A 12,095-nucleotide genomic window follows, 5' to 3' on the forward strand; every position below is an offset into this window, starting at 1 on the left:
AGGGGGTGCAACTCAATATTAGGATGGTGTTCCTAATGTTTAGTACAGTCAGTGTATGTGTACGTGACCAATACAAACCTCCTCCAACAAAAAAGAACAGAAGAGAAGATCAGAACAAAAAGCTCCTTGATGATCTTTTTAGTATCTTGAGAATCTAAAATCAGGCTGAGTTGAGCTCGAGCACATGCCACCCTAATTATGAGGTGGCCGAGCAGCTAACAGAGCGTGAAATGTCCTGTTACAATATGTGTCAGTCACCGCAGTGGCCAAATGAGTGGCGACCTGGGAACTAACCCTTCCCATCTCATGTCCTCCATGCCCAGTGCTCCCCTCCCTGCATGGCCTCATTAGCCCCTACCAACATCCCACTAAATGCCCAGAGGTGTGCCAATCACAAGGCAGGCTGGAACACATCAGAGATAGTTCCCTGACTGAATTTAACTCTATTTCCATCTGTGTCAAGGTTACACATTCAAGTAGCAAACCTGTACTGCAACAGCCAAGCCAAAACCTCCTGTCACTGTTGCTCTCTATGTAGCCCTTTCCTGCAGTCAAATTACCAAATCGCCCTCTAGTGGCCTCATGGGTGGAATGTGGAATATTTTGCATAGTTTCATAATTAATAAACATTTCTATATCAAACGATTTTGTTATATTTCAGTCTTCTGTGATGTATATAGAGTGTAATATTAGGATGCAAACTCAAAATGGAGTACATTTCAACTCTATATCTGGCATGGTACAGGTGCCTTCTTTTTTTAAGCCCATAACTATGTGTGTGAGGTGTATACTTTTGTTTCAAAGTAGGTTTGTTTAAGACTACCACGAAACACTCTGTGTGACCTTGATTTAGCCCACTGCAGTAAAAGGTTACATGCTCTACTTGGCTCTTTGGCTGCCATATTGTCTCATCACGTCTCAATGAACATGCCCTTGTGCAGGTTCACAAACAGTTAGTGGGTCCTTTAGTGTTTCTGTGTCCATTGCTCCTATTGGTAATGGAGACTATGCTTCAGTGTACAAACATCATTAAAATTGACCCCTGGGCTCCAATTAGACAACCCTCCTAGGAGGAAAATGCTATGGCAGCAGCGTTTAATATTATTTTCGCCACTTTGCAGGACTTAAAAAAGCCACTGAGAATCTGTTTTATGGACCCAGAGATGCTTGACATCAGTTAGAGTACGATAAAGTAATTCAACCTGAATCGTTGTGAAAACAAAAGAGGAACTGCAGTATTTACCCAGTGCAAAGACTCGTAATCGAATCACATGCAGCAAACACAGAGGAGAGAAGGTCAGACAGAAAACAACGTTTTTATTTGGATGGCCCTAAACTCCACGCTGAAATCAATAAAGTACTTTCTTTCTTCTCAGCATATGTCTGCTTATTATAGGCACGGTTAAAAGGAGAATTCTAACAGCCAGCGGCCTGCCATAAAGACTTCAGTAAAAAGGCACTTTAAATGTCTATTAAACAATTGTCTCCCCCAGGACAAGAGTAGATACAAAAATCACTACTAGGAAGCCAGCTGACTCATCGATATCTGGCACTGCATGATCGTGTTGTCAGTCGTTCACAAGGATGCACACAAATAGTTTCGGAGGAGAAAACTTCACAATTATCAGCAGTGTTTATATTTCAATTCCAACATTGTTAGTTTAGTTAGAGGCAATTCTTTTTTTTGTATTTATCCCTCTCTCATCTCATATGATATACTCATTATAATTATGCACAATAAAGGAGCAGAAATGTGGAAGATTTCATTAGTTTTAAGCATGCATCTAGGGTCAGACACAAGAACTACCGTTGTTCCTAATGAGACAACCAGTGGAATGTATTGTTTACAGTACTTAAAGTAAGTACCAAAACATATCTAGGGCTATAATGGGAGATATGCTGGGAGCTACGCTATAGGCTCCAGTCTCTGGTTAATCACATTACAATACTTTTCTGATCATGCACATTTCTGTACATTATTTAAACCATGCTCTGAATCTTTGTACTTGAACTTTTACATTTAATGACTCACCCTTTCTGAATCCTTTCTGAATCCTTTCTGAATCCTTTCTGAATCCTTTCTGAACCCTTTCAGAAAGGGAGTGATAACGCCTGTTCCAAACCCCCGTCCCCTCTCAACGCCTGGCTGCCGCTTCATACTGCTGACCCTGGTGAGGTGTCATTTGCAGGTGGCTAAATCAACAGGTATAACTGCAGAGTGTGGAGCTGGCACGCACTGAGAGAGGCAACAAACAGTACCCGCCCTCCAATTACATCTGACATTCCAAGGCAGCGCTGTAGAGGTAACCTTAGGACCTCCATGTGCAACAATTACTCACAGGCAGCAATTAATAGCTACAGTTGAAGTCGGAAGTTTACATACACCTTAGCCAAATACATTTAAACTCAGTTTTTCACAATTCCTGACATTTAATCCTAGTAAAAATTCCCTGTTTTAGGTTAGTTAGGATCACCACTTTATTTTAAGAATGTGAAATGTCAGAATAATAGTAGAGAGAATGATTAATTTCAGCTTTTATTTTTTTCATCACATTCCCAGTGGGTCAGAAGTTTACATACACTCAATTAGTATTTGATAGCATTGCCTTTAAATTGTTTAACTTGGGTCAAACGTTTCGGGTAGCCTTCCACAAGCTTCCCACAATAAGTTGGGTGAATTTTGGCCCATTCCTCCTGACAGAGCTGGTGTAACTGAGTCAGGTTTGTATGCCTACTTGCTCGCACACGCTTTTTCAGTTCTGCCCACAAATTTTCTATAGGATTGAGATCAGGGCTTTATGATGGCCACTCCAATACCTTGACTTTGTTTTCCTTAAGCCATTTTGCCACAACTTTGGAAGTATGCTTGGGGTCATTGTCCATTTGGAAGACCCATTTGCGACCAAACTTTAACTTCCTGACTGATGTCTTGAGATGTTGCTTCAATATATCCACATCATTTTCCTTCCTCATGATACCATCTATTTTGTGCACCAGTCCCTCCTGCAGCAAAGCACCCCCACAGCATGATGCTGCCACCCCCGTGCTTCACGGTTGGGATGGTGTTCTTCGGCTTGCAAGGTCCCCCCTTTTCCTCCAAACATAACCATGGTCATTATAGCCAAACAGTTCTATTTTAGTTTCATCAGACCAGAGGACATTTCTCCAAAAAGTAAGATCTTTGTCCCCATGTGCAGTTGCAAACCGTAGTCTTGGGTTTTTTATGGCGGTTTTGGAGCAGTGGCTTCTTCCTTGCTGAGCGGCCTTTCAGGTTATGTCGATATAGGACTCGTTTTACTGTGGATATAGATAATTTTGTACCTGTTTCCTCCAGCATCTTCACAAGTTCCTTAGCTGTTGTTCTGGGATTGATTTGCAATCCAAAGTACGTTCATCTCTAGGAGACAGAACGCGCCTCCTTCCTGAGCGGTATGACGGCTGCGTGGTCCCATGGTGTTTATACTTGCGTGTTATTGTTTGTACAGATGAACGTGGAACCTTCAGGTGTTTGGAAATTGCTCCCAAGGAAGAACCATACTTGTGGAGGACTACAATTGTTTTCTGAGGTCTTGGCTGATTTCTTTTGATTTTCCCATGATGTCAAGCAAAGAGGCACTGAGTTTGAAGGTAGGCCTTGAAATACATCCACAAGAACACCTCCAATAGACTCAAATGATGTTAATTAGCCTACCAGAAGCTTCTAAAGCCATGACATCATTTTCTGGAATTTTCCAAGCTGTTTAAAGGCACAGTCAACTTAGTGTATGTAAACTTCTGACCCACTGGGATTGTGGTACAGTGAATTATAAGTGAAATAATCTGTCTGTAAACAATTGTTGGAAAAATTACTTGTGTCATGCACAAAGTAGATGTCCTAACCAACTTGCCAAAACTATAGTTTGTTAACAAGAAATGTGTGGAGTGGTTGAAAAACAAGTTTTAATGACTCCAACCTAAGTGTATGTAAACTTCAGACTTCAACTGTATATCTCCATCTATGTATTACATCAGCAAGCTTAAATGACTAGAAATACATGCCTGCCCTTAGACTATCTTACCCCTCATCTGCCCCTACGGTTGTCTTAACACCTCTATCCCCCCCCCCCCCCCCCCCCCCCCCCCCCCCCCCCCCCCCCCCCCGCCTGGTCTGTGAAGGTGGAGACATCACTATTGGCTTTGCCAACAGGCACCCTAACAGAGTGCCTGTTATAGCTCTGAACGTGCAATTAAATCCTAACCACTGCTGCCCCCATTTCGAGTGCTGGGCCAGGGCCAGGGGAGGGCTGAGGGGCTGTGGAGGGGACAGAGACAGGGGAGGTAGTAAGAGCCAGGCTGAACAGGGCTCCTGGGCAGACCACCACAGGGCTTATCCCAGGCTAACAAACTGTTGTGGCTGGCTGCCCGAGCTGGATGGGAATGTCGCCGGGAGGTCAAGGGAAACTTAAAAGAACCTAGAGAGAGCGGGAGGGAGGGAGGTAGTTACAGTATGTAGGGAGTGGGAGAATACCTTTTATACCTTGCCAAGTAACACAGAGAAGGGCTGTACGAATCTCATGTAATGTATCCATTAACTGTTGATAGTGCTCTATAATATACTGTGTAATATATTTTAAAAAATATTGAGGAAATATTTTAAAGCACAGAGAATGATGGTGCAAAAATATATTGACCATGGCCATTTAATACTTGAAGAAAGCAGATGAATGAGGGACTGTACTTTTTCATTTAGTAAGAAATCCACTGAACTCAATCTGCATTTTCAAGAAACTCCTAAGGAAAAAGTACTCCTTGAAACAGTGAGAGGGCCCTAGATGAAGTGTCAGTCACCCAGAGGGAGCTTCATCCATCCAGTCAACATGGAACATATGTGTGTGATACCTGCAGCATGTGGGCTGTAAGTGTGGAGCTCTAGCTACAGCACCACCTGTGCTTCCCCATGCTGTCAGCCCAGCCTATCCCCCATGATGGATGGAGCTCCCTCAAGCACATCCATTATATGTGCACATCTGCAGAAATGTGACAACGGCGGCAGGCTGCTCATGGAGTTGCTGCTGCATCATTATCGTCTCCTCTACTTTTTGTAAGTTCAAACAACAAAATAAAGTATGCAAGGTAGGGATAAATGATCAAAATGATCCGACACGTATTTTAGCCCCATCAAAACCATCATCATCAACATCATCATTAAAATTGACATTATCCTTAGCAAAAATGACAAGGGCAATGGACTGATCATCTAAATAGATGGATGTGCCTTAATTGTAGTTATGCACACAGACATTGCTTCATTACATGATTACAGATTGGAACACTGAGATGCCTGGGACAGATGAGACAGTACTGGAGGAAGAAGAGGTAATGGGTGGGTGTAAATGGAGACACAGCTCTCCTCTCTGCTGCTGGCTAGTGGGAGGGTCAGAGCTCTCCTATTTACTTTAGTTTTAGAGAGCAATCTGCAGTGCACCATCCATCTTCAATAGACAACATATAGACAGACAGTGCATAAAGGCAGCAGTGCATAAAGGCAGCAGTGTTGACTGCCTCCAGCCAATACCTGTCCTCGTGGAGCCAATCGGGGCTGAATCAGTGTGTCTCTTATTCTTATTGTGTCTTGGAATACTGACTCTCTCTCTCTCTCTCTCTCTCTCTCTCTCTCTCTCTCTCTCTCTCTCTCTCTCTCTCTCTCTCTCTCTCTCTCTCTCTCTCTCTCTCTCTCTCTCTCTCTCTCTCTCTCTCTCTCTCTCTCTCTCTCTCTCTCTCTCTCTCTCTCTCTCTCTTCTCTCTCTCTCTCTCTCTCTCTCTCCTCTCTCTCTCTCTCTCTCTCTCTCTCTCTCTCTCTCTCTCTCTCTTCTGCACACTGCCTGCCCCTACTGCAGAAATGCTTACTGCTGCAGAATCTGCCTGTTTAGTTTTAGAAGCCCCTGCTGGGCGCTAGTGTTGTTCGTGACAGGACAAGAAATAGGAAAGACTAATAAATATAACCCACAGACATTCCTTCATTCACTATACTGCTAAAAAAAAAGAATGACAATCTTCAAGCTGTAATAAGAATGGCAACAATTTGCAGTGCTTCAACAATGTGTCATAATGGCATCATAAAAGTGAAAGGACACTAACAGAGCATTGGCTGAACTCTATATATATGGCTCTGACCTGACCCTAGTTTGAAGATAACAAAGGTTAATTAAGACAACGTAACAATTCCATGCAGAAGCGGTTGAAAATAAACAAAATCATTGGACCAGCGGCAGAGCGAAAATGACTGGAAGTGAATGTTAGCTGTACAGAAAGTTTGCCATCAAAGTGGAAAATAAACACAATCGTAGTGAATTTCAGCTAACTACTCAGCATACACATAGCATAACTGTTTTACTGTCATTCTATTCATTGAAAAGTTTTTCAAATTATCTACAGCCACGTTGTTACTTAATACCCAACCGCTGGTCACGATTTCAATGCTAATCCTGTAGAATCAACAACGGCACTGGTCCAATGAATTGCTGCCACATGGAATTATTATAATAATATAATATGCCATTTAGCAGACGCTTTTATCCAAAGCGACTTACAGTCATGCGTGCATACATTTTTGTGTATGGGTGGTCCCGGGGTTCGAACCCACTACCTTGGCGTTACAAGCGCCGTGCTCTACCAGCTGAGCTACAGAGGACCACCTGTATTTTTTGGACCTGACCTAGCCTGAACTTGACAATGCCCATAGGACTTGGCAATAAAGTACAAACAGACTGGCACTCAGGCTACGCTTGACCTGCCATACTAGTTTAACAAATGACAAATTACCAAACAATGGCATGACAGAAGATCTGAGAGTATATAAACCAACCACTCAAATTTATTTTTACAAAATAACAACAACTAAGAACTGAAGTTTGGCAACAAACCAGATGGAAATGCATAACTTTATAGTACTTCTCATTTCACCAGGGTCTTATTTAAAGAGAGCAAGGGAGCTCTTTGTTTTCTGTCATAGCTAAGAGGATGCATTTGAGTCAGATGAGCTCACAGGGCTGGATGCTATGGAAGTGTAATCGATCTTTTGTATCAGTCACATTAACCGCAGGCAGTTTCTGCACACAGTACTCTTTAATTCATGAAAACATAATGAACTCTCCATACAATGCTGTTGGAGACAACTGCAGCCTGTCTTTAAGACACAACTGGTAGCACTGTGAAGGGCAAGGCACTCTGAAAAAAACTGCTTCTGAGAAACAGCAATATCCAGTCCTGGATCTATTATTCAACCCCCTCTCTCTGCTCTCACAATGCCACCACACAATGCCAACACACAACGCCGCCACTAAACTGCTACAATACACTGCGATACAGAGACAAAAGACGACATCACACGCTTTAGAAGGCTTTCTGAAAGATTACATGTGTCAGAACTACACTTTTCAACCCGCTAAGTAAACATATTATACAACCTAAGTGTTTCATTATGTTGTAAAGCATAAGGGTTCTGGTTTGGTAGTGGCACCGGATCAGATGTAGATTCAATAGCATGACTGCGTGTGCTAAGATGGGGAAAGGGGGATACCTAGTCAGTTGTACAACTGAATGCATTCAACTGAAATGTTTCTTCCGCATTTAACCCAACCCCTCTGAATCAGAGCGTGCATTTGCAAGAGTCACTGACATGTACGGTGGAGCTGGTAAAGATGATGACACCTCCAACAACACACTGAACATTTTCAGGGAAAATCGTGCTTGAATGCTGTAAGAATATAAGTAGCAGTATTGTAAGAATGTATGATGCTATTTCCCTGTTTTGCCTTCTTCCCAGGTCGCCCTCGCAAAATAGTTTTTTAACCTTAATGGGTCTTACCTGGTTAAATAAAGGTTATATATAAAAATTAAAAATAAATGATGAAAACTGAAACTGGCTACTTCTTTATGTAAAATCATAATAATCCGTTTCATTGAGGTGAAACTTTGCCAGAACATGTAATCTTTCATAAGGGACTGTTCGAAATTGACTGGGGTGGGGGTCCTAAAAAGGGGAGGGTTGTCTAAGTTTCTTTAGTTGCTTTGGGAAGGTTGTGTGAATTTTTATTGGGCACAGGGGAGGGTAGTGCATTTTTTCCATGGTTTACGTTCCCCATTTTGCAGGTTTTACTATATAATTTATTCGATATAGCCACATTTCCTCATCGGCTTGCATGCGCCTTCCCTATCAAGGTGTTTTGGTACTTACTATACAGTCAATAGTAATCCTGCCCTCTATCTATAATGACAATTGGTGGATAGTTTGTCCAGATCTGCAATAGGTTAACTAGCAATCATACCACATATGAAATCATTCAAATCTGCATCAATTTTCAATATAAATCCACAAGAACATAGAGGAATAGCTGATAGGCCAGGTGCGTCATTGTGCATGAAAGTCAAGACATGGGACACGCAGCTCAAAAATCTCTTCTATTGCTCTTGTTTAGGCCATACACATTTAATTTACTGTATAACAGATTCCCCTCTTTACAATTCTCAAAATAGTTAAACATTTAATAGTGATTATTTTAATTCATATTCTTTTTGAGAAATTGAATGATGTGCTTTGCCAATGTAGTAGTTGGGGTTCGGTTAAATCGAAGTGAATCGAATCATGGGAATCAAAATCATCATTTGTGAATTGCAAACAGTAAAAGGGAACATTTTTGCTGTAGCCTTCCTTTCGAATTGTGTCGCTGCAAAACTTTAAGTTGATTTGGACATTCGATTTATGGAACATTACAACTCAATAGATGCAAGTAGTCAGCCTGAAGTAAACACTTCTAAAGGTAAGATACACTGAGTGTACAAAACATTAGGAATACCTGCACTTTCCATGACATAGACTGACCAGGTGGATCCAGGTGAAAGCTATGATCCCTTATAGCTGTCACCTGTTATATCCCCTTCAATCTGTGCAGATGAAGGGGAGGAGACCGGCTAAAGAAGGATTTTTATGCCTTGAGACAATTGAGGCATGGATCGTGTATGTGTGCCATTCAGAGGGTGAATGGGCAAGACAAAATATTTAAGTGCCCTTGAACGGGGTATGGTAGTAGGTGCCAGGCACACCGATTTGAGTGTGACAAGAACTGCAACGCTGCTGAGTTGAACAGTTTCCTGTGTGTATAAAGAATGGTCCACCACCCAAAGGACATCCAGCAAACTTGACACAACTGTGGGAAGCATTGGAGTCAACATGGGCCAGCATCGCTGTGGAACACCTTCAACACCTTGTAGTCCGTGCCCTGACGAATTGAGGCTGTTCTGAGGGCAAAAGGAGGTGCAACTCAATATCAGGAAGGTGTTCCTAATGTTTTGTACACTCAGTGTATATAGCATATCGGCTCTATAAAATCTGCAATGCATGCTGAAACAGTCATTTTAAAAGTTTTTCCCAAAAACCTTCCCAATTAAATGTTGACTGCAAAGTAGGCCTACCTGGCAGAACAATATCATGATGATTTGTATCAATCAGGTGCATACTCTGCCATCACATATGCATTACAGACACTTGACAGAAACACAGCTAGCCTAACACAAATGTACTGTGACTAAAACTCATCTGGGACCAATATAATGGATTAGGGGGTGTACTCCCTGACTGGGACTCAAACCCTGGTCCCTGTGACTGTCAAACCAAAACCATGATACTGTTACAATCCTCACTATATGAGCCATTATACACTTCCTACCAAGTGGGTTAACCCTATTGGCACGATGCACAGGGCATTTGTCTTTCACGCCAGTGACCTGTATTCACTTCCTTGTCCTGCCGTTTGCTACACTGGTGTCAGAAGTGGGAATACCAAAAGGCTCAAATCTTTTGGTGAGGTCGCTAGGTGTTGTACAAAGATTGTTTAGTATTATTACAAGGGCTACAACTTGTATTACATTTTTTATTATGATTTTTCTTTTTTTCTGGCTCGTCTCACTTAAAATAAAATCAGCTATACAGTTAATTACATTTGTATGGCCTTGAGGACAATGCAATTATCCAGCTAGACTAGCCAGCAACACCACAATGCAATGAATATTGCATTATTGTTTACAAGTGAGTAGAATTGAGTATATTTCTACTCTAGGCTGGAAACTGCAGTGAAAATGTCATTTGAGTAATGGCACAAAAGCCCTGTTATTTGAATATTTCAATCCATTCATTCCATTTAACTCAGTTGTGTGTCTACTCTCGACAGATTATAAGGTGTAGAAAGGCACAGTACAGGACAGTCTGGCTGTATTTTTACATCTGATACTGATGCACTGTCTGTTGCCGATCATCATTCTCCCAAGTCGTCCTATATAATGTGACCACATAGGCCTATGCTTCCAGCAGACCCAGTTATTCAGGAAAGCTTAACGCGCACTCTGCCTCCTATCCGATCCGAGCAGCTATTCTTCGACCTCGAATGTAACGCTTCAATACAGCCTAAATATGTGTCATTTAACTTTTTAAACGTATTACCTTTTATAGTATGTGTGGCATAAACACAACCAGCCACAATGTTTTCATTTGATTAGGCTTCTTCAAAAGTCTCCTGTAGGCTACCTGCGCACATTCATCCACTCCACTCTAATATAATACCAGCATCCAAACTGCACACCGGCAATTTGATGAATGGAAAGAGACATCTGTTAGAAAACACCAAAAAGTTTAATGACATTCAGAGATTGTCAAGCCAAGCCTTAGATACTTAGTAGGGAGGAATGTATTTTCTGTTTGTCGAGATTGACATACTCTATTTATCTATTCTATTTTATTGTGGTGTTGAAAAGGCAAACCATGATGAAGCGCTCAAAGTCGATAATAGATATGCAGTTATGCGTGGCTTATTGGTTGTGTGTGGTGAATTGGTACAGAAACCTGTAGGTGGAAAATTTGTTGCATATATTTTATATGATTATAAATATAGCATCAAAATGTTGAACATCTGATTTCCCCCTAGCTGATCATTGTTTGCACCGGCTATGATCGTAGTGTAATGGCAGGGAGAGTGAGCTCGTCCATTGTGATCAGCGAAGTGTTCAAGTCGATGTGGTCAAGTTGATATCCACATTTATAAACGCAGGGTTGCTACAGAATTTGTTATTTGTGGTGGTAATCCTTATTTTGCTGTTTATTTTATGAGGGGGGAGGGTGTAATTATTTATTTTTTTACAGTACAAGGGGAGGGTCATGTGGAGAAAAAAAAATTGTTGGGGAACTGTCCCTAAATTGCATGCCCTTGGCGTTTCCTAAAACATTGGAAATTAAATTAAATTAATAATGAAATTAATACTAACAAGGAAATGAATAATAAAATGAAATGATACAGTATACTGTTGTCCACGTGTAATAGCCCCAGAAACTATTTATAAACTAGTATTTTTGTTTGACTTAATGCAGTGTCTGGAATAGCCAAAAAGCCCTTGCAACACGCTATCTTTGCTCGCAAATGAAGAAGTGACAAGCCTTTTAATAATCCATCCAAATTCAAATGTTATTCTTAGCCTCAGGAGAATCACAGTCACATCAAATGGACTCATAATAAGGGACCCAGCCGGGAAAATAATGGAGTTCCATGACTCTTTCAATGTGAAAACTGCAGCATGAAATTCACAGGTAAATTAACTCTACCCAGAGCTACCCTAATTATCAGCCAGAGTCCCTGTGGACAAACATCATTACTAAATGAAGAGCCCTACTTAGATTCAGATTTATATATCAAGAAATTCAAAAGCAATACTTGATGAGGAGATTGAGAGTGATGGACAGATTCTCACTGTAGCTAAATGATTAAATAGTTATTGCTGTTACAAGCAACAACATTTCACTCAAGCTTGTTGAGGACGTTCAAACAGCTACATAGAGCTGAGTGGTTTATTTGACATTTAGCAGACACGCTTATCCAGAGCGACTTACAGTTAGCAAGTGCATATATTTTCATACTGGCCCCCCGTGGGAATCGAACCCACAACCCTGGCATTGCAAGCGCCATGCTCTACCAACTGAGCTACACAGGACTTACTGATTCTCAGGACATACAGTACTTTGAAAATCCTAGTTACAATCCTCTGAACAAAAGAGGGTGGCTAGAGGAGCTTAG

At 41.4% G+C, this 12,095-nt stretch overlaps 1 protein-coding gene across 1 annotated transcript in view; it reads right to left on the bottom strand.

Annotated features, from left to right (window-relative positions):
- The window catches only part of LOC311142137 (gamma-aminobutyric acid receptor subunit alpha-3-like), a gene marked incomplete at both ends in the record, with an annotated part of 106,242 nt that overhangs the window by 43,647 nt on the left and 50,500 nt on the right, over positions 1-12,095 (bottom strand). The window lies entirely within an intron of this gene.

The sequence above is a fragment of the Coregonus lavaretus genome (genome assembly GCF_964263955.1).
Source record: "Coregonus lavaretus genome assembly, chromosome: 15".
NCBI lineage: Eukaryota > Metazoa > Chordata > Actinopteri > Salmoniformes > Salmonidae > Coregonus > Coregonus lavaretus.